Genomic DNA, 24754 nt, shown 5'->3' with positions numbered 1-24754 from the left:
TTCTTGAAGGTATGCTTGGACACAGAAATGATAATTTTCTTGAAGCCTTCTTGCTGTCATTTATGTATTAGAAATATATGACATTAATATCATGACAGGAAATACCTCCCCATCTTCCTATAGTTAAATCATTTTGTATTTCCTTCCTTATTATATATAATCCTGTTCTTTGTGTTTTCATGATATAAACAAGAGCAAAACCATTATTGATTTTACCCTTATTATCTTGCCAAAACGAAGTTTTTGCAAGATATGTTAGTCAGCTTGTATGTTTTTTTTTTTTGTTTTTTTTGTCTGTAATCACGTATAAAAAATTCTGCAGAGCACAGTTATCATTGGAAATTTTTGTAACTTCGCATATCAGAGGCCTATAGAGGTCCCTTTCAGCGCATACAATTTTCAAGGTCAAAGGTCAAGGTCACTTTGTCGCAAATCAGGGGAGTCGACGAAACCCTTATTTTTTGAGTAATTTTGATCGGATCGTCTTCAAACTTCATGCGAATATAGTTCATGGTCTGGCGTTCAGCTGATTAATTTTTGGTGGCGATTGGCCTTGACCTTCATGGTTAGCGCCTGAGGTCAAACATATTTGACCCCAAGGTCAAATTTTCAAGTTTTAGGAACCATATCGTGTAGTACCTCAAATTGAACACCTCGATGAGTGCTTTCTAGATATGTCAAGCTTGAGACATTATGACGTCATTTGGTGACGTTATGAGGCAAACGCATATTTTTCATGGTTACTCTGTAGAACAATTCTCATCGGAATCTCTCGTAGGATGATATTCCTCAAGGAGTCGCTCCTGGTGGATAGCAGCTCTGTTCACCTCAGTGTGACCTTAAAGAAGTCACACGTGGTCACCTTTTGGCAAGATACAGGTCACCCTGCGGGTGACATTGGTGTATATTATTTTATTTGTTGTTTGCTAATCATGCTTCCACAAAACTTATTCTCGGCACCAAGTCGATTATATTCTTCCTTACGAGACTGATTTAATTGTTCCTGGTCTTCGAGGTCAGTTTTAATTGACCAATTATTCCCTAAATCATTCATATCATACCCCCATTGTTCTATTCTCATACAAATGATACGCCCTTCTTTATAAAATTTTACTTGCATTGAAACTGTGAATTCTGTATGACCTGGAGATAAAATCAACACTTCTGTATCTTTGGAATACACAGCCATTTTATTTAAGGATATATATTGTGATAAATCACTTAATCTCACCAAGTCATTCTTGTCAGTCGGGCTTGAATAATTTATTAATTTATCAGCATTTTTCATATTAATATTTTTTGTTATACTATATTTCTGTCGTTCAGCCTATGCCTTTGTGTAATAATTTGATAAATCAATATCCAGTTCTTGAGATACACCAAAGATAGAACCACCTTTACCAACATAAGTCATTTATATTGGATTAAAATAATGTCATTAAAAAATTTATTTTTGTTGAGTTGAAAGAACATATATCGACATCATTGACCACAACACTTGGAATTTAATTCTTGGACTTGAAATGTTTGATAAACACCATTCTGTAAGAATTTTATTACTTCAACAGGTGGTGGAAGACCAAAACTATCAAAATAATATTTGTCTTGACTATTAAAAATACAAACCCAATAAGAACCATTCCTATTATTATCGTCTAAGTTCATAATAACATTCTTTGTATGTTTAGACACGTTTGTTAATTCATCTCTCAGACAAATAACCACATTATGAATTTTTAATTTCTTACAATATTTGACAAAGTTCTAAATTTGATGTTGTATTCTTTCCAAATTCTTTAAACCACTCATCAATGCTCATTTATTTATTAGAAAGATGTAATCCATTACCCCTTTTTGTTAATTTTACACCTGCTTGTGCGATAGAAGAAAGCATATCTCCAACTAACAATCTCGCTTTATCAGGCAGACTTTCAAGTTTTTCAGCAAAATCTACAATTACACCACTTCCACTAATTTGTTTCTCCAACTCTTTGTTATGTCTTTCCAATTCTTTTTGAGCCTGGAGTTGCGCCTTCCTTTCGTTGTCAGTTTTCACCGCTGCTGAAACACCACCCGTCAATGCTCCAACCGCACTTAAACCAGCAAATAAAGGAATTAGAAATGGGAGAAATCCTCCACTCATCTCTCTTATTGAATATTTCTTCAACATTGGTTTTGACATTTTAATTTTAAGTGAGCCAGTATCGTTCAAGATTTTCACCTGTTCTCTTGTGAGCAAAACATCAATTCTTACTGCTCCTTTTCTCTGAATTGTATTAACGTTAATCATACAAGGCTTTTGATTTTGAATACAAGATGATAGTTTATGAAGATTGATTTGATTAACAAATACCCCATTTGGCACTTTACTACTCACTTATTTCTCAAAAAAAATTATGAGACTAATCATAACACCATTATCTGTCTTAATCTGTAATTCTGTTTCTTCCAAAAGCAAACAATATGTATCAACTTCTTCACTCTCTCCTCTTTCAATGTACAGAGAAGTATCCACTCAATTAGACTTTATAGTTTCCTTTTGAGCACTCAGGTCAATCGCAAAGACTGTATACAGACTTTTAAATGCTGTCATATCCAAAATAGGTTCTTTATTTCCATAACTTTCACACACCTTTTGGAAAGACTCGTATGCTTCAGCAAAATCATTTTTTTCCCAATTAATTTCCAATCTATCTCGTGGATAAAATGTTCCATCTCGAGAAACGCGAAGTTGTTCCACCTTAGCATTATCACTCAATGCATTATTCTTATCATTGGCATCATCACCATCTGTTTGTTTTTTTAATGAGCCACAGATATCGTGGCTTTCCTTCCAGAACACCCAAATTCCACGTGTAAGTTGTTTGGTTCAGTTTAACGTGTTGTCATCTTCTTTTAAGGTATGATACATTGAGTGGCTTCTTTAAGTTAAGTCTTCTATTCAACATCTCTTCTGTTTTAAGATTAGGAGTATATTCACCAATATACCAACTAATTTCATCAATAACAAATTTAATCTGAGCAGTAAAAGCACGAGTCACACCAAAAAGTAATCTATTTTCATTATCATTCCTTTGCAGTTGAAATCTAATTTTAAGACCACACAGAACTTTATCATGATCACAAAATCCAAATATACCTTTAAGAAGAACTGCCACAGTAAAACTATTGCCTGCTTTTGTATCATCATTATACATTCCTTTCCTTTGACTATATCCAGGGTCTGTGTTTGTTCCCATTGACATATCAGGAAGAAAACCTTCGACAGCCCCCTTTCCCATTCTATCACTAAATGAATACAGTGTATATTTCATCATTTCTGATGCAGCAGAGACATAATCAACCGCTTCAACTTCTTGTGTTCCAATGTACAAACGAACACTATCAAACATTTTCCAGAAGAAATCATTTACGAGTGTAGCGTTTGTGTTAGTCGCAGCCTTAGTGAATATAAATTTACACAACAAGAAACTTTCGGCAAGATTCCAATAAGTTTGTTGATGATTTATTTCGAAACTTTTTTTCCATTTGCATTCCAGTCTGTTCCAGTTATTGCATTTACCTTGAAGTCGTCTTCTTTTTTAGAAGAGTTTGAGATGACAATGGTATCATCCAAATCATAGATACTATCAATTGCTTCCATACTTGTATTTATTTAGGAAAAAAAGATGTTTAAGCTTTTGAAACCCTGACCCAAGTATTTTAATTATTTTCTGTCGTTCTTGGGGAGACAACTGAGTTTTGCCTTGGAGGATAAAATGGTTTTAAGCACAGATTCACCCATAAATTATACTAAACTTTCATAAAGAAAATTTTATTTGAAGCAAAGTTTTATCTATCTATAATTCCAGCAGTGTGTGTGTGTGTGTGTGTGTGTGTGTGTGTGTGTGTGTGTGTGTGTGTGTGTGTGTGTGTGTGTGTGTGTGTGTGTGTGTGTGTGTGTGTGTGTGTGTGTGTGTGTGTGTGTGTGTGTGAGACCGTTGTTTCTCGACAACCACTAGTCCAATGTAATTTAAACTTGCCAGGTATATTGCTGGGGACATAAGTATGTGCCTTTTCAAGGTTTGATATTAATCGGACAACTGGTTCCCAAGTTATAGCCAATTATTTACCAAACCAATAACAGGACACAGTGCTACGTAGGCGTGGCCTGTGTGGTTTTTTTCTGGCATGCGCTTTAAAAAAACAATTTGGGGGGGAGGAGGGTTGGGGTTTTTTTGTTTGTTTGTTTGTTTTTTTTTGCACGTACGGCCACGCACGTACGGCCAAGGCTTCTCTTTGTGTTTTTCCTTGCGATGGCATTGCGAAAAGGCAACATACGTTGATGCTCATTGAATAATTATTGGCCATTAAAACTAAATTGCGAATAATCTTAACTGCGATATGCGAACTTCCGGACAGTGAGGACTTAACTTCCGGACTTCCGGATAGTGACGACTTATTGTATTCTTTCTCGATTTTTTTCTCGATTTCTCAACTTACTGTATTCTTTCTTTCTCGATTTCTGTACTTTCTTGATTTCTTTACTTTCTCGATTTCTGTACTTTCTCGATTTTCTTGATAAATTATAGAGAGATAAACACAATGCCCCAATCCAGTCGTCATTTACGAGAGCGAAGGAACGAAGCTGCGCGTCGTGCATGCGCAATAGAATCTGACGAAGCACGAGCTGCTCACTTGACACGTGACGCTATGCGCGTGACAAGGCGTCGTGCAGCTGAAACGGATGAAGAACGAGCTGCTCGCTTGGCAGACAACACTGGACACGAGGCAAGGCATCGTGCTGCTGAAACGGATGAAGAACGAGCTGCCCGCTTAACACACGACGCTACGCGCGTGACAAGGCGTCGTGCAGCTGAAACGGATGAAGAATGAGCTGCTCACTTGACACGCGATGCTACGCGCGTGAAAAGGCGTCGTGCAGCTGAAATGGATAAAGCAGGAACTGCTCGCTTGGCAGACAAAACTGGATGCGAGGCAAGGCGTCGTGCAGAAGAAACAGATGAAGAACGAGCTGCTCGCTTGGCAGACAACACTGAATGCGATGCAAGACATCGTGCAGAAGAAACGGATGAAGAACGAGCTGTTTGCTTGGCAGACAACACTGAACGCGAGGCAAGGCGTCGTGCAGAAGAAATGGATGAAGACCGAGCTGCTCGCTTGGCAGACAACACTGAACGTGAGGCAAGGCGTCGTGCAGAAGAAACGGATGCAGAACGAGCTTCTCGTTTGGCAGACAACACTGAACGCGAGGCAAGGCGTCGTGCAGAAGAAATGGATGAACACCGAGCTGCTCGCTTGGCAGACAACACTGAACGTGAGGCAAGGCGTCATGCAGAAGAAATCCCTCACCAGCGAGAAGACCAGCAAGTAAGGGATGCCCTGCGCCATCAGGATGTACACCGTGCGAGACTAGAGTAGGCTCACCATGAGAATCGCAGCCTTGCTCGATAAGATGATCCCTATTTCTTCCGAGAGGAACTTCATGTTGAGTACAGGCACGCGTTGTGAAGGACCTCATCTATCTATAATTCCAGCAATGTGTGTGTGTGTATGTGTGTATGTGTGTGTGTGTGTGTGTGTGTGTGTGTGTGTGTGTGTGTGTGTGTGTGTGTGTGTGTGTGTGTGTGTGTGTGTGTGTGTGTGTGTGTGTGTGTGTGTGTGTGTGTGACCGCTGTTTCTCGACAACCACTTGTCCGATCTAATTGAAACTTGCCAGCTATATTGCTGGGGACCTGAGTATGTGCCTTTTCAAGGTTTGATATTAATCGGACAAGTGCTTCCCAAGTTATGGTCATTTATTTACCAAACCAATGACAAGAAATGTTGCTGCGTAGGCATGGCTGCGTAGGCCGGTGTGCGGCCGGCCGATGATGACGTCACGGGCCTTGCCAGTTACGATGGGGATTGGTGCCTTAGTTATCGTGGCGTAGGAGTGGCAATGGTCAATGGTAGTGAATATCATGGCAAGCAAAGACAGGGAGGTAAACTTGATTTTAATTTGGATTTTAATTAACTCTGTGTATGTAAGTATCACATCAGTTGTTACTTTAATGCAAACGAAAATTCCTGGAATGCATGTGAACATTCCATACAGGCACGCACGACTTCCGGATAGTGATGACTAATTGTATTCTAATAATTTATCGATTTCTTATCGCCATTTATAGATAAACAAAATGCCCCAATCCAGTTGTCGTTTACGACAGCGAAGGAACAGCCTGTGTGGTTGTTTGAAGGTTTTTTTTTTGGTTTGCACGTATGGGCACGCACATACGGGCACGCGAAAGCGAAAGAACGGCTTGTGCGGTTGTTGTTTCTGGCTCGCGGTTTGAAATTTTTTCCATGTACGGCCAAGCACGTACGGGTACGCACGTACGGGCACGCATGTACGGGCACGTATAGTTACATAAATATGGTGAATACAAGGTACTGCGATGTTTGTAATCATGAATATAAATGTTATAAAAAACACCTTCAAACCAACAAACACACATTCAATCTTTTCAGACCAATATCTCCACTTGACCAAGAAACAAAATATTGTGATAGATGTGATAATGATATTCTTTAAAAAATATATAAAATAAACATCTTCAATCACGCAAACACAAGAACAACTAGAACGGGCACTCAGTAGAGCGCATACCTTCACCGCCGCTACTTTTTTTCAGGGCACATTTGAAAAACGTCATTTAAAAACGTCCATGACGTCACAACCATCAGTCCGATGAACGTCAAATTTGGTGTTAGACGTCATTGAAGGCAGTCCAACAAAATGGAATGATAAACACTGAAAAAATCGAAAGTTTAAAAATGACGTCATCTTGTGACGTCATTTTGACGCACTTCCAATGACGTCACTACCAATCGCGGACTACCATCCTGAAAGCTCTTATTTCACGGAACATTTTAACGTTGGTTTCATGTCAATAGCTCTATTAGATCTGAAGTTAGGCCTACAAGTATATTTTGACCTTGAGTGTGACCTTGACCTTGACCATAGAGTTAATTTGCAAAACCTGTTCATAAATAAGCAGATATTTTGGTACTGATCATAATGCCTGGATTTGGGACAATTTCCTTCACAAATTACATAGATATTTGAATATAAAATATCAGGACATTTTAGCCACAATTGAAAAACGTTATGTTCAAACGTCAATAACGTCATAACGGTCAGTCCGAACAACGTCAAATTAGGTGTGTGACGTCCTTAAGGTAAGTCCTACAAAACGGTATGATCAAAACTGATGAGGTCGAAAATTGAAAATTTACGTCATCTTGTGACGTCATTTTGATGCACTTCTGATGACGTCACGTCAAATCTGACACCACGTACCCGAAAGGTATTTCGTCATGGAACAATATGGCGTTGGTTGCATGTCGATAGCTGTCTTATGAAGGAAGTTATGCTCAAAAGTTTGTTTTTGACATTTTCATGACCTTGACCTTGACCTTTGACCCGATCCCGATTTGATTTGATCTAATCAAATCGTCCTTGGATAATCACGAATCATCCCACCAATTTTCATGCAATTTGGTTTAATACTTTCTGAGTTATGCGAATAACAAACAAACACACATATTCACAAATAAATAAATACACAGCGACCAAAACATAACCTTTCGCAGAATGCGAAGGTAATGAAGAAAGGGAAGGTGCCACTAAATTCTCCATTGAAAACACTGATGGGGCATTTAAAGGACATATAAAAATAAGATTGTTTGGCTTTCAAGACCCTGGACCATCTTCAATCATGGAAGCTGTTGATGCTGTTAAACAAAGTATTGAAACTATAATTAAAAACACATTAAGTGAAATGAAAACTTTTAAATTTTATATGGGAGTAAAATTGAATATGAAATGAATATGAAATATTGAATGAATATGAAAAAATTGACAAGGCATTGAAACTACTCCCTATATGAGGACAAACCATCACTTTATCTCATCATTTCAAGATTTTGTAAGATGTGATGTTTACGATGAACTCCAGAGACAAGAACAAGATGTTGATAACACTGTAGGAGGTGGTGGATTTACTATTACAAAAATAATCTTTTTAGATATACACATCATAAAATCAGATCCTCTTCAAGCTTCTTCTTATATTGATTTACCAAAAGAGATAAAACTTAAGAAAGCGGTTGTAAATATTCAAAACAAAGATAATAAATGTTTTCTCTGGTCTGTTCTTGCTCACATCCTCCACAATGGAATCCACAAAGGGTTGAACATTATAATAAATATGAGAATACATTAAATGTTAAAGATTTATAGTTTACAATGTCATTGAGAAAATGAGATATTCCTAAATTTGAGAAAATTAATAATCTATCAGTTAATGTATATGGATTAACAGATACAAACAAAGTTCAGATATTAAAATTTTCAAACAACTATAAAAATGATGAAACACACATTAATAAACACACAGTGGGACATAAAAATAAAATGATGAAACACACATTGGCCTTCTCTACTTTACTTCAAATGGAAAAATCACATTATTCTTTCATCAAAAATTTATCAAGATTAACCAAATCAAAACTATACAAGAGAAAATGTAAAACGTATCCTTGTAAGAGATGTCTCAACTCCTTTCAGACAAAAGAACGATTAAATCAACATTCGATATATTGTAGAAATCATAAGTCAACCGTAATCAATTTACGAAAAGCAGGTTCAAACATATCATTCAAAGATTTTAATAAATCGAAAAAACATCTGTTTGTGATATATGCTGATTTTCAAAGTATCCTTGAAAACAGATACTGTTTCTCCAAATTAAAGGTGATGAATACAACAAGTTAGAACTTTATAGAGGAGAAGATGCATCAGAGGAGTTTGTAAGACGATTGGAAAAAGACTGTATAAGACAAAGAGAACTAATGGTTAAAACCTAAAAACCAATGTCATTAATAAAGGGAGAGAAAAAGGAATTTAGAAAGAACAGCATCTGTCATATTTGTGAGGAGAAAATTGAGGGATAGGTCAAGGTTAGGGATCACTGCCATCTAACTGGTAAATATGGAGATCCAGCTCATTCCCGTTGTAATCTTAATTAGAAGCCTCCAAACTTTATTACTGGCTTTCTTCACAACAACGCTCACCATGACACACATCTATTTAAAAATGAACTTTCAAAGACATCTGGAGATATTTCTGTCATTCCTAACACAGATCAAAAATACATCTCATTCACAAAAACAATTCATACATCCCCCATAACCCGTATCAGATTTATTGACACATACAAGTTTATGGCAAGTCCATTATCGAACTTAGCATCAAATATTAAAAACTTACCGAATCTTCAATCACATTTCTCAAATCAAGAAGAGATTGATCTCTTATCACAAAAGGGAATATATCCGCATGACTATATGGATTCATTTGAGAAGTTTAAAGAAACACAACTTCCTTCAAGGGAAAGTTTCTATGGCAAGTTGAATAAAACTCATATTTCCGATACAGATAATACACAAGCTAAAAAGGTTTGGGAGAAGTTTAATATATTGTTGCGGTATTCGCGCCCGCCGGCGTGCTGACGGCCACGTAACTCGAATCGCGGCACGTCGCCCACCGGACGGACAATCCAGTCGTGACCCTCTCGGACTAACGCCGGGAACCAGTCACGGGTGGACCTTTTGGTCTCACCGCGATCGAGCCAATCAGCCCCCGCGTGGGATAGGGTTGCTCGCCAAATTCGACCTACCTAAGTACCCACGCGGAGGGTAGACCGGGCGATCGCACCTCGCCGCAGGTCGACTTCGGACACGGGCCACTTAAGCGACCCGTTCCGTACTATCAGAATAACCGAGCGGTGTTATCGTCGACCTCGACGGTTCGATTAATTATCGGGCGTACTCAGCCCACTACCAACCCTTTACGTGAAGCAAGATGAGGGTTCAATGGGGGAAAAGACGAAGCGAAGCGGGAGAACAGTTCAACAATAAAGCACATTTATTCGCGGCACACGGGAAGCACACAAATACAATTCCACCAAATGCACACAAAAAAAAGAAAACACAATTCCATTTACACAAAAAGCAAATATAAAAGTGAGAACACAGTGCAGAGCTAATACCGACTACCGAGCACACGGCAACACTTATACAATTCTACTTCACAGACGGCGCCGACAACACATACCCAAAACCAAGGAAAGAATACCCTCAAGAATGAGGCGGGCCTGAGGCCGAGACCGGGTCGCGCCTACCCGTCTGGTGATGAGACGCGGAGCGGCGATGGCGCCGCAACCCGCGGGCCTCGTGGACGGTGTCTGGTAGGGGGTGGGAACGGGGCCCCCTTGGTCGCACTATCTCAGCGCGGGGGGAAACAGGAGGGGGTTGCTGATGCTCGGGGTATAGAGGATCTTTATTATCCCTGGTGTGCGTCTCCACCTCGGCCAGGTCGCGCTGCCGGCCTTCCTCGGGCGTGCAGCTCCCGGCACCGTCGCGAGCACCCCCTCGTCTGCCTTCGCCGCTGCCGCCTCTCCGCCTCTGGACTCTCCACCCTGGACTCTTCTTTGGGCTCTCCTCGTTCGACTCTCTTCAGCTTCTCCAGCTACTGCAGGCTTCGGGCTCCAGACTTCCACACTGCTCTGACTGACAAACACGGTCCTTTTATCCCCTCGTAGCTTCGCCTTTGACCCCCTCCCTTTGACCTTACACATCGCTCCCCATTGGCCCGAGAAAAAGTGGGCGTGAAGGCTTTTGATCCACAAATTTGCATATATCGATCTTTCTGGAGGCGGGGCCAAATCGCCCTCGCTCACCGATTGGACGGCAAAAAGTGGGCGTGTGTCGTTTTTGATCCGTTTTTGAAGCACAAAATCCGTGATTTTGTACACGCTGTTCAACGTGCGCCCTGCACGAGTCCAACACCGGTACCCACAGCGGGGCAAGAACGGTGGCGATGCTACGGTTGCGAGGTGTGACGGGAAGGTCGTGGCGGTTGTGGTGAAGCGGCGTTGTGGTTGGTGGTTGATGTTGTGGTTGTGGTGGTAATCATGGCGGTTGGTCCAAAATAAAGATAGTAAAAGAAAAACGGCTATCCTGAAGAGTCGCAGCTCGCATAAATGACATGTATTCCCACTAGACAACGGGTTTGGGCCTAACTACACATGCACTTACCGAGATACCTCACCTAAGGGACCTGAATGGTGGTTTGCGAATTTGGTAACCACAACAATATAATATCTTGGATAATATTATGATTTGTATCTTAAAACTGATGCATTATTATTGGCTGATGTGTTTGAAACTTTTAGAACAGTCTGTCATAAAAAATTCTGATGGATTAGACCCCGTTCACTATTACACAGCCCTGGGTTTGGCTTGGAGTGCTGTGTTAAAGAGCAGGTTTTGGGTGGCTGATGACTTCGCGTGACTCGAAGGTTGTAATCACATTAATAATTGTTGGGCAATTATTTTCTTGCATTTGAAACTCAAAATATGCTAAATTAACTTTTAAGTCAAAACTTTTGTCAGTGATCGAAAAACAGACGGGAATTTACCGAAGATGCTATGACGTCACGTTCTCCGAAAACTTCGTGAACATTTGAAAACAGCGTGTGAACAAGGCGAGATGCGAATCAGAGAGTGATTTCAGCGGCGATTAAATTGAGTGATTTCATTCCGATATTGCCGAGGACGAGTCGGAGGATGATGGGAATTTATACTATGGAGTTTCTGGCCCTGAGCCATATAAATTTGAGCTACTTGCAAGTGCCAGAAAACAGCCTATTTCGTGTAGAAGTGGCAGGACTGGCTGCCTGGCAGTTCACACTGACAGACTCCACCAGACAGATTGGTTTGTAGATTTTCATTTTCTTGTTCGTTGCATTAAATAATGTAAAGTTTGAGTCGTCTGTGACTTGATATAATAATTTTTAACCCTCTAGTCACTCAAGAGTCAGAAATAGAATGAATCAATAATGGACCCAAATATATTACACACCGTAGCCTTGGCGTTGAAGTCTTTCTGACAGCTGAGCTTGACCCCAGCGAGAGTGAACAGTTAGAACAAACCCCAACTTTCAAGAGACTGTTGTGGCATATAAATACCAAAACATGTTTAGCTTCATTGGGAAATATTCTACCAAATTTAGAAAAAAAAGTGGAAAATTGATCAATTTTTTCAATTGAAATGAAATAGCCCAATTTGCTGATGCTGTTAAAAAAGTAATTTAATCAACAATAAGTTGATTTGTTGAGATTTTTTCATGCTTGTGTTTTTCAGAAAGTATATTTATTTGTTTTTCCACGTACTCTTTAAGAATACATTTCAAGGTTTTAATCACTTAAACTCAACAATTGATTCTGTGACAGAGCAGTATCTCGAGAACTTGTCAACCAACAACTCATATTCACAGAGTGGTGATCAGATGTGTTTATTCCTTCGTAATCCTCGGCTGTGAAATGGTCACCACAAATGACAAGTCTATCCAAAGTGTCCTCTTTACCCATTTTCTTTGGGGGAAAATTCGCCCGTTTTGTTTGTACAAATCTTATCCACTGCCGGCAAATGTTTGATTCCTTCGGGAATCGATGGGAGCGATTACCCGTTTTCCAGCCATTTTCGCAAAACATGACGACACACATACGAGGAGGAGGAGATTGGGGCCATACTCTGTGCAGAGCGTTGGTGCTGCCTAAACAGTCTCTTTGGCGATTGGGCACAATCCTGGACGGGTCGCCACTCCGACACAGTATACCTGCATGCTGGCACTCATTTTGCCGACCTCGGAAGGATGACAGGCCGAGTTAACCCCACCTGGTATTAATTCAACAGCTGAGTGGGATTTGAACTCAGGACCCTTGGATCCAAATCCCGCCACCCTCACCATTAAGCCAACACCAGGCATTCAGCGAATGTACGAGGCATGATGTACAAATATCCAAATAACTTTGTTCTACAATAATTCAAAATCAAAAAGGATAATATAGACAGTTGCAAGCTCAAAAAAGTGAAAGAACGGCCCACTCAACTGGACACTTCTTCAATGAGCGAGTGAGCGTCCGCTTTGTTTTGGAGAACGTGACGTCACCATCTATATGTGGCACGCGGCTGTTTTTTTTCAACAGCCTCGAGAAATAACAACTTCGGAGTTAAATTTCATTAATTTTCCCAATAGTTAGGCAACCACAATAGTTTGCATCGAACTATTTAATGCACATATAATCCTATTGATAAATTTTCTGAACATGTTTGGTGACCCGCATCCTGCTTTTTAAAAATGACAAAACAAAATTTGGAATGAATCAGTGATATAGATATGCTTTTAATGAAAGAGAAGGCTAAAAGAGGAGGATATCTCAAGTATGTTCCAAGAGATATGCTAAAGCAAATAACAATATCTTCCTGATTATAATAAGAATGAGGACTCCTTTTACCTGATGTATTAGGATGCCAACAATTTGTATGGTTGTGCTATGTCTCAATCTTTGCTTTATGGACAACTTAAATGGGTTAAAGAAAAACATTATGAAAAAGTTTTTCAAGACATTGTTGTCTCCTCTCAAAAAGAATTGGATGAAGCTGAAGTTGGATATTATTTTGAGGTTGATTTAAAATATCCAGAAGAACTTCATCACAAACATAAAGACCTACCTTATGCCCCTGATAAAGAAAGTCCAAGAAAAGAATGGTTAAGTGATTACCAACAGTCATTTAATATAAAAGGTAAATCTCCACAAAAACAACTTACTACATCAAATGATAAAGAAAGTAATGTTTTGCATCAAAGGAACTTGAGACAATATTTATCTGCTGGGATGAGAGTGAGGAAAATTCATCGGATTTTGAAATTTAAACAAAGTTATTGGTTAAAGAAGTATATTGATTTTAATACAAACAAGTCTGAAGACGACAATGGTTCACGAGCGGTATTTGACGATGTAGATTGTTTCAGAAGTCAAGGATGAGACGATGTAGATTGTTTCAGAAGTCAAGGATGAGACAATGTGATAATTTTTGACCAAGTTATAAAAATGATCAACATGATGTGGTACAAGTGACAGGTTATGAGCTTCAAAATGTCGAAAACCCGGTTTCGTTCAACAACTTTCAAAATTTGACCTTTGCATAACCTTTCAAGATCACAAAACAATGTTGTGAACATTAAAATAAGGAAACAGTATACGTGCTATGCCTTATTGGAGTTAGTTCGTCGAAGAAGGTCGAAAAGCCGGTTTGATTCCCACAACTTTGAAAATTTGACCTTTGTGAACTTTAAAGGTCAAAGGTCAAGGATTATGACCTTTGGTGCAAAACTTCCTCTGGAACATTCCAGGAACAATGTAATGTCATATAGGCTATATGGCATTTTGCACTCCTCGGACAATCCATACTTTGATGAAATCAGCGTAAAAACAAAGTTGAAGGGGGCGCCACGGGCAAGGTGTTCGAGATAGAGCAAAATGGTTTCAAGACTTTAGGTGGGGAATGACCTCAAGATTATGCCTAAAAAATATTGTCATCCTCGCTCTCAAAGTTTGGGCAGTCATATGATTTTTATGTCAAAATTCGCAATTTTCTAAGTTTGTGACCTTGTGACCTTGACCTTGGGAAGAAAATAAAAAAATCTAGCTCCGTGGGGCTATGCAGGTGCCATTGGGCTAACCAAACACCGAAACCCCTGCCAGATTCGACAAACCCTTCGGAGAAGATGGATTTTGATGTCAAAATTCGCAATTTTCTAAGTTCGTGACCTTGTGACCTTGACCTTGGGACGAAAATGAAAAATTGAGTTCCGTGGGGCTATGCAGGAGCCACTGGGCTCACGAAATACCGAAACCCCTGCCAGATTCGACAAACCCCCGAGGAGAAGGTGCAAATTGAAATCGGCTACCCCCTAAAAACAAAATTCGCAATTTTCTAAGTTCGTGACCTTGTGACCTTGACCTTGGGATGAAAATGAAAAATCGAGCTCTCTGGGGCTATGCAGGTGCCATTGGGCTAACCAAATACTGAAACCCCAGCCAGATTCGACAAACCCCTCAGGGAAGATAATTTTTTGTGTCAAAATTCGCAATTTTCTAAGTTCGTGACCTTGTGACCTTGACCTTGGGATGAAAATGAAAAATCGAGCTCCGTGGGGCTATGCAGGTGCCAATGGGCTAACCAAATACCGAAACCCCTGTCAGATTCGACAAATCCCCAAGGAGAAGATGCAAATTAAAATCGACTACCCCTAAAAACATGTTTTTTTCGGCGTGGCTCCGCCCATAATTGGCGCACCACGCCTATTCTCAGGAAAACACTAGATCATGATGTAAACCTCCCACCAAAATTTTATCAGGATCGGTTTAAAACCCACGGAGCTATGCTCGGGACAGACAGACAGACAGACAGACAGACAGACAGACAGACAGACAGACAGACAGACAGACAGACAGACAGACAGACAGACAGAGACACAACAATAACGAATATCGTGCTCACTTATTTTTTTCGTGAAAATAATTTTTCTTGAACCAAAAGGAGAACAGAAGCAAAAACAGATTTTTCGAAGGACTTTTATAAATTAATGAATAATGCTGCATTTGGAAAGACTTTGGAAAATGTTTGGAATCGACAAAACGTAAGAGATGCTACATCTTGGAAACAGGCTTCAAAGTTAATTCATAGACCAAGTTTTGAACGAGTGGAGGTGTTTTCAGAGAACTTTTGTGCTATTCATTTGAAGAAAGAGAGTATTGAAATGGATAAACCTATTTATATGGGAACATCAATTCTTGACTTGTCAAAATCGTTTATGTATGACTTTTACGATAATAATTTAAAATCAAAGTATACGGATAATGTGTCATTGTTACATATGGATCCAGATAGTTTAATATTAGAAATTAAGACAAATGATGTATATGAGGATATGATTGATAATATTGATATGTATGATACAAGTAATTATAAGTCAGGTGATGTGAGGTTTTCATCAAATAATAAAAAGGTTATTGGTAAGTTTAAAGATGAACAAGGTTGAAGACGACGATGGTTTACGAGCGGTATTTGACGATGCAGATTGTTTCAGAAGTCAAGGATGAGACAATGTGATATTGTTTGACCAAGTTATAAAAATGATCAACATGATGTGGTACGAGTGACAGGTTATTTGCTGCAAAATGTTGAAAACCCGGTTTCGTTCAACAACTTTCAAAATTTGACCTTTGCATAACCTTTAAAGGTCACAAAACAATGTTGTGGTGTGGACATTAAAATAAGGAAACAGGATACATGCTATAGCTTATTGGAGTTAGTTCGTCGAAGAAGGTCGAAAACCCGGTTCGATTCCCACAACTTTGAAAATTTGACCTTTGTGAACTTTAAAGGTCAAAGGTCAAGGATTATGACCTTTGGTGCAAAACTTCCTCTGGAACATTCCAGGAACAATATAACGTCATATAGGCTATGTGGAATTTCGCACTCATCGAATAATCCATGCTTTGATGAAATTAGTGTAAAAACAAACTTGAAGGGGGCACCACGGGCAAGGTGTTCGAGATAGAGCAAAATGGTTTCAAGACTTTAGGTGGGGAATGACCTCAAGATTATGCATAAAAAATATTGTCATCCTCACTCTCAAAGTTTGGGCGATCATATGATTTTATGTCAAAATTTGCAATTTTCTAAGTTCGTGACCTTGTGACCTTGACCTTGGGATGAAAATGAAAAATCGAGCTCCGTGGGGCTATGCAGGTGCCATTGGGCTAACCAAATACTGAAACCCCTGTCAGATTCGACAAAACCCCGAGCAGAAGATGCAAATTGAAATAGGCTACCCCCTAAAAACACGTTTTTTGGGCGTGGCTACGCCCATAATGGGCGGACGACTCCCATTTTCAGGAAAACACAACTGGATCATGATATTAACCTCCCACCAAAATTTCATCAGGATCGGATCAAAACCCACGGAGCTATGCTCGGGACAGACAGACATACAGACAGACAGACAGACACACAACAATAACGAATATAGTGGTCACTTATATTTTCCCTGAAAAGATTTTTTCGTGAACCAATATATTTTTCGAGAAAATATTTTTTCGTGAACCAATATTTTAGAGAATGGAATCAATAGTATCACTTTTGGTTATAAGTACATGTGTGAAGATATTGGGTTGGGAATTTTAACAGGCCACCATCATCTTTTTACTGATTTATACATGATAGAACCAGGCAATAACCAAACGAAAGAGTGGAGATGTAATCAGCCTTGGTATTTAAATGGAAAACATAAAGAATGTGAGAAATATCAAATAAGTCTTATTGAAGAAATAACCGGGGTAAAAGTAGATAAAACAAATACGCGGATAAATTTAAATTCCAAATAAGTTGGAGGATGTAAAGAAAAAAATATATCCTTGAATGGACTGAAAACTTTGATGGTTATCAATTGAACAATGGAAAAACAATTTACTGCAATCTAAAAATGATATGTGGCTCAGGAGGTGGCCAAACAAGAGCATTGAGAGAAGTTTATCATTTCATTTCTGCTCAACAAAGACACTTAAACCAAGAACCAAGTTCCAAAGTAATCTTTGTGAATATACTCGATGGTGATGAATGTAATAGGAAAATTAAGTTATTCCCTAAAGTAGAACATGGACAAATATTCATTGGTTCGCTCTTTGAGTGGAATAAAAATGTAAAAGGAAATAAGTGATTTAATCAGTCAGTCTCAATTTAACATTTGCTTGTATGGGAGGGGGAGGAAATGAGTCTCCTATTTTGGGCTTTTGGGGCTTGAGTCAGTCTCAATTTTACATTTGCTTGTGTGGAAGTGGAGAGAAAAATCAGTCTCCTCTTTTGAGCTTTTTGGGCTTGAGTCAGTCTCAATTTTACATTTGCTTGTATGGGAGGGGGAGAAAATCAGTCTCCTATTTTGGGCTTTTGGGCCTTGAGTCAGAGAGTTTTTCCCCTTTTCCCCATTCATTTGAATGGCTGCTTCAGGAGCCCCATTTATCCTCGACTGTACTGGTTTACACAGGCGGAAATCCACCAGTTGATCTGTCCCCAATTGATGCAGTTTGTGTGATGAGTCCATGACAATAATGTTTACTCTGCATGAAAATTTCAAAATGGGAAGATTCATTATTTCAGTAATGAGTGGACAGATAATTAAGATTTCCTCAGATGTTGAAGACGAGATCACCTTTATACGAAGTATAACGGCTACGAAGAATCTCACCGGAATCCAAGCCTGGCCTCACTACACTCACTGCAGCTTGCTTGCCACCCCTGTCAATCAATGATTAAATGCTGCTCATGAATCCTACGATGGATCTTCATGATGGGCAGGTGTTTTTCTTTTTTTCCCCACCATTTGCCTGAAGATCATTTCCAAGTGCTTCGTTTGGGTCATTAAGTTGCCACAGACGTGCCAATTTCTGTCATGATGAGAATACTGATTGACTGGGTTTTCAAAGTGAAATGTGCGGTGCAGGCCTCAAGCTCTGCAATGCTGTGTGGGCATATCTGCTGACAGCATCTGCTTCAAGCCAGGGGCTGTTGCCAAATTCGACCGTTTCATTGCCAATTTGCAGGCGAGGGTGGCCCGGAATGGCACAAAGTGATAGAAATGACGAATGGATTGTTTGGGGGGGAGGGGTGTAAGAGGGTATAAAAAAGCATCAGTATTCTAAAGGTCAATTTTTCACTGTGGACGAGTTTCCAACACATCATTGGCATAATTTGCATAGACACGAGCATTTGGGCATGTGGAGTTCATTTTCACCGAGAAACTATTATGAGATTTTCTTTGTTTTTCTCTTGTGCCTGTGATATGTGGAGGCAAAGGGCAATCGATATATTCCATGACTACCATCTTGGTTTTCAACAGAAAATTCCATTTGTCATTTAGTAGATATTTCGTGTACATCTTGGAAGCTTGTGGATAAAATATGAAATTAATTTTGGGCTTTATTTATTTTTAAGTGATCTCATTGATGTCAGAACCCAATAGTTTGCTGTGGAATCAAGTTGAAAAATATAAAATTGATAAATCTCACTTTGAGAAGAGCTTTAAAAGTCAATTACAGGAAGATGTCTTAACCCGCAGCGTGTTTGTGAATAAACAGAAATGCGTTGTGAAGATGTGAATCTGTTGAGGATGAACCTCAGCCTAAATGACACATTATCAGCTGAATAGAATATATAAAATGAATAAAACAAAATAACTGTAATTATCGATGCTCATGGCAGAGCAATTCATAAATGAAGAATTTGTTGTCTTTAATGGGTGAGGTGGGTAAAGTGCAACACCATTAAGGTTCTGCGCTCACTTCGCCAATCTGATGAAATGTGGGGTGCAGACGCATCGTTCACTTCTGCTCTACCGACACATCTCATTCCTTGAATTGGAACCAGCAGTTTTTCTTGGTTTCATGGCAGGCATTTTGGTCCTCATTATGAACTGAACAATTAACTGAACATAAAGCTGAACATTGTAAACTAAACAACAACAATGGACTGATGAGCTGCACACCAATCAAACGATGGACATCAACAATAATCAAACGATGGACATCAACAATAATCAAACGATGGACATCAACAATAATCAAACGATGGACATCAACAATAAGCAGACAGTGGACCTGAACACCAATCAAACAATAAACCTGAACACCAATCAAACAATGAACCTCAACAATAATTAATAATCAGACAATGGGGCTGAGCACACCAATCAATCAATGCACCTGACACAAATGAAACAATTAATCTGAACTCCAATCAAACAATGAACCTCAACAATAATCAGACAATAGACCTGGACAACAATCAGGCAATGGACCTGAACAGCAATCAAACAATGGACCTGCACACCAATCAAACAATGGACCTGCACACCAATCAAACAATGGACCTGCACACGAATCAAACAATAGACCTGAACACCAATCAATGGACCTGAAAAACAACATCCCATGCGCTCCCCATAAATACTGCAACAGTGAAGTCAAATTTGTTATTATTGGTATCGATGTTATTTTTGCCTCTGCCCACCAAAAGTGGATGGAGGTTATGTTTCCACCCCTGTCTGTCTGTCTGTCTGTCTGTTTGTTTGTCTGTCTGTCTGTCTGTTTGTTTGTCTGTCTGTCTTTGTTACTTGCAAAATCAAAGATTTTTCAAGTATGTTGGTCAGTCGATTTTGTTATTCTGTCTTTCTGTTTGTCAATCACCTACTGGTCACAATTCTAAACCGATCGTCATGAAACTTTAACAAGTTGTAGAGGTAGTCTCAACTGAGAAGCCTATTGATTTTCAGGCCAAAGTTCATCATGAGGTCTTTTTTTATCATCTTTTTCTTTTCTTTTTTAATCGTAATGTTTTTTTTCGGATTGGCTTGAAAGTTGAATACGATTTGCATATTGCATCACTGAATTGGGAAACCAACTATTTGAGGTCAAAAGATCAAAGGTCAACTCAAGGTCAAATTTCGAAAATCTATTTTAGCTGAAAAATCATCAATTTTCATCCGAATGACCTGAGCTTTGATTAGGATTGTCAATTTTAATCTTAATGAAATGGGAAATTTGATGTATCCATGGTAACATTTGGAGAGAGGGGTAGATTTTTTTTAAGTGTGGTGCTCTGCACGATGTCTTTTTCTTCTTTGCTTGTTTGGTGTCAGGTCAGGCCAGATCAGATCTATGACTTGCTCCAGGTATCATGTAAACCTGTACTAACCTGTTCCATGGTCGGGTTGTCGGCGATTAAACCATCTCCTTCACCAGGTTTTTTGGTGAGGAGGGTGTTTGGATATGGACACCCAGCAGGATTAAAAAGAAAACCTGTCAAAGGGTGGAGGAGCTCCTTGTGAGCCAACAGCCATCCATATCTAATGCTCAACTGTGTCTGCGGACGTCCTCCTGCAGTTGGGTTACTTCTTATTAGGGGGTTGGTGGCAGGATTTGCACTCTGGCCACCATAAAATCCTTCATGCTGCAAAACACAAAAACGCAAAGAAATCTGAAAACCCACTCCGTGGAAGTACCTCCTGTGTAGCTTCCCTTCGCAGGGCAACTCACCGGATGCTGGGATTGGGGCAAAGCCTTCGGGACCCCCAATCTTTGATGATAGGAGGGAAACCACGGGGTAACATTCCCGGGTCAGATTGTGGGAGAGTGTGTCGGAGTGGTGCTGAGGTGTTGTCCACCAGACGGCGGTCTCCTTGGGTTAACTTGAGGCGGTCCCTTCGGATGGGTGCCTGGAATGTCCTATCCCTAAGAGAGGATGATCACCTGTCTCTGTTATCATCTGAGCTCAAGCGTTTGGACATTGGTATTGCAGCACTCTCTGAGGTTCGGAGACTGGATTGCGGCGAGATCATGGTGGGTGGTTACACCTACTATTAGTCTGGTCACTTTGATGGTTACCATTCCCAAGGAGTTGCTGTGGCTGTGTCCAATAAGCTGACTCTAATGATAATTGTGGTAACACCGGTCAACGAGCGTATTATGAGACTAAGGATTCGTCACTCCTTAGGTGTCATTTTCCTGGTCTCTGTTGATGCTCCGACTGAGGCGAGTGATCTCACCGTGAAGGATGCATTCTATGCCACGCTCACGTCTGTGGTTGATAATGCCCCAGACGAGATACACTTCTCGTCTTGGGGGATTTCAATGCATCGACAGGAACTGAAAGGGATGGTTATGAGACGTGTGTTGGTCCCACAAGCACAACGCTGGACTTGGTATTCCAAACCTGGTGGTGTGGCAAAGGAGATTGACCATGTCCTCGTTGTTGGCTGTTGGAGGATGATCCAGAACTGCAGGGTCTACCGGAGTGCTCAGTTCCTCAATACTGACTACCGGCTCATTGTAACAACTCTGAAGTTGCACCCTAAATCCAGGAGAATGGTACCATCCCAGCCTCGGCTGGATGTTGGCAAGCTCAAGGATGAGAGGATAGCGAAGGAGTTTGCAAACAAGCTGAGTGGAGATTTGAGGAGTCTGGGTGCTCATCCTTGTCACCATCCTTGATGTTGCCGGTAGATGTCTTGGAACTCACCGGAGGGCAAAAAAGAATTTTGTCTCTCAAGGGACACAGGATACCATTGACCAGAGTCGCAGGGCCAGGCTGAATGGCAGAGCTGAGCTGTTCAGGGAGCTGAGGCGTAAAACTGTACGTGCGCTAAGGGTGGACAAGGAGGCCTATGTGCAAGGAATCTGTGAAGGTGTGGTGTTGCGAATCTGGAAGCTTGCTGCACTCAATATACAGGTCCTATAGAACAGTTATATCGGTAAGTATGTGTTTTTTAGTTTGGGCTCTCTACCTGTGTCTTATGGGTAATTAAATATTCATGCGCTGCGCAGTTACTTTGATAGTTAGGGTTTTTACATCACTCACAACAACTACGGCTCCTACATCTCCAACTACAACAACAACTATGGCTCCTACATCTCCAACTACAACGATAACCCTCTGCTCCCGGCATGCTCCACGCTCGCTGGAATGCGGGCGTGTTCGGAATTCGTTCGGGGATGCAATTCCATTCCCAAATATGGCCATGAACCGATTCACTTGGCTGCGCGCTAAGTAAGGGAGTGCGTCGTGTCCCACCCAATGATGGGCGGACTAAATTCCATTCCCAAATATGGTCATGAATTGGTTCGCTTGAACCGCACCCGAGAGCGATCTACGCCTGAGGGAACCGCTCCCGAGAGCGGGTCACGAGGAGCGAACCGTGCCCGAGAGCGATAAAAGGAACGTCGAGTGAGAGAAATGAGAGAGAGCGAAAGAGCGAGGGAATCTGCCAGAGCGTCAGAATCTGGTCGAGCGTGAGGATCTGCTGGAGTTCGGAGGAGAAGATGCATCTCTTGAGGCTGGGCGAAAGGCACCTCGTCGCTGGTGTGTTCTGGTTCTTGGCCCATCTTGTGGCTGGCGTGGTTCGCGTCGAGCTGCCCTGGTTCCTTCTTGGCCGACTGGTGCTCCGGGAAGGTGTGGATGTCGAGCCACGCGGTGCGGCCAGGTAGCCTGCTATTTTCTCGTCCCACAGCTCGTCTTCCCTCCGAGCCGAAGGGATAATAAAGACCACTTTGGGTCCGTTTCTTTTGGGTGTGCGTCTGTGTGTGGGCCCGTCTGTAAGTTGGAATTGTATAAGTGCTCTTTGCTGTACATACTTGCATATCATGAGTCGTGATAACTCTGCTTCTTGCGTGCTTCCCCCTTTTCCCCATTATAAATAAATACATTTGTTAAATGTATCAGTTTGTTGCTGTGTTTCCTCCATTGGCTTAGCGTGACGCGTGTTGGTGGATTATAAAGGCTGTTGCCATTGTAAATGTACGATTGGACCGACGGAACTTTGGCAACCGTCCGCTCGGGTTGCACTCGGTTCGGGCAGGCTAACGGCTTGACTCGTACGAGGGCCGTCGAGGGTGTGAATACTCAGTAACTCGCCACGTGGTATATTTCTAGGTATTTTGAAGATTGGCAAATAACCCTGTACCACGTGGTGTAATTATTGACGATTCACAGTCCGGTAAGGGACCCGTACTTTCGGAGTTTTCCGAAAGGTACGATCTAGATTCCGGGTGTTCGGTGGAGGCGACTCTCCAGCTCCATCTAGCGGTCATGCTTGTCGCCGATACCCGGTCCGCAACAGTAGAGCATCACCTGTGGTCAAGTGATTCTCGTCATGCTTGCAGGGGAATTCGCGCATTGCGTTCATCCAAGCCCATCCCTCGGTGTACTACAGTTACAGCAGAGGGTGGAAGGCTCTTGACAGAGGAGTCTGAAGTCAAGACCCGCTGGGCCGGTTACTTTGAGCGGTTGTACCAGGCTGATCCACCAGCTGTCGAGTTGGACGTTAGGGGTGTTACAATCCCTGTTGCTGACCCTCCAATCAACTGTGGTCCACCTTCGCTTGTGGAAACACAGGCTGCGGTGAACTGGTTGAAATGGGGTAAAACTCAAGGGATCTGTGGCATCCATGCTGAACTTCTCAAGCCTGGTGGAAATGCTGCACTCGTGTCGTTGCATGCAGTTCTATGCTCTGCCTGGAACACAGGCATCATCCCAACTGACTGGAAGAGGGGCCTTGTGTCCCTCTCTGGAAAGGGAAGGGTGATCGCCAAGACGGCAACTACCGAGGGGTGACGCTGCTCTCAGTGCCGGGCAAGGTTTTTGCTCGGATAATTATTGATGGGGTTCGCCACCATCTGCTTGAGCACCAGCATCCAGGCTTTACACCAAAGAGGTCAACGATTGACCATATCCTTGCTATCTGGGTCCTCACCGAACGCAGGCGAGAGTTTCGGCAGGGGCTGCTTGCAGCCTATGTTGATCTCTGTAAAGCGTTCGATTCAGTGAATCAGGATGCCTTCTGGAGGATTCTTGGTCTTCGTGAGGTGCCACCAAAACTAATCGACCTGATGTCTGAACTCTACTCTGGTACTGAGAGTGCTGTGAGATGTGGTGGTACCATCTCTGACTTATTTCCAGTTGTTACTGGAGTTCGTCAGGGGTGTGTACTGGTTTTTGGCATGGGGAATGATGCAATGCTGGGAGATAAAGGCATCGTCGGAGACATGAAAGACCCAAATATCAGACATGGTGTATATTTCCTCCACTGATTTTAATAAAGATATCTCCCCCATCATCATCATCAAAAAATAATTTTTAATCGTAATTTACATTATTTGATCGCTGATCCTGAATCCAGGCCGAAGGAACCGGAAATTGCGTATACAGTTGTGAACAAGTTAAAGGTGAAGTCAGAAGCGAATGCAAGAA

General features: G+C 41.1%; 1 protein-coding gene across 7 annotated transcripts in view; it reads left to right on the top strand.

The window, feature by feature from the left end:
• Positions 1–24754, top strand: part of IMMP2L (inner mitochondrial membrane peptidase subunit 2) — a 399170-nt gene that overhangs the window by 356326 nt on the left and 18090 nt on the right. For 5 of the 7 annotated variants that reach the window (XM_085894668.1, XM_085894671.1, XM_085894672.1 and 2 more), the window contains one exon: positions 18146–19103. The exons of the other annotated variants lie outside the window; for them this stretch is intronic. The gene's annotated coding sequence lies outside the window, so the exon portion shown is untranslated. Of the gene's footprint in view, positions 1–18145; positions 19104–24754 lie in introns of those variants that run through there. 7 annotated transcript variants of the gene reach the window in all.

The sequence above is a fragment of the Eptatretus burgeri genome, chromosome 9 (genome assembly GCF_056783735.1).
Source record: "Eptatretus burgeri isolate ZD-2024b chromosome 9, Ebu_testis_v1, whole genome shotgun sequence".
Taxonomy (NCBI): Eukaryota; Metazoa; Chordata; class Myxini; order Myxiniformes; family Myxinidae; genus Eptatretus; species Eptatretus burgeri.
Note: the sequence above shows the minus strand (reverse complement) of the source record. Positions and strands in the feature narration are given on the sequence as shown.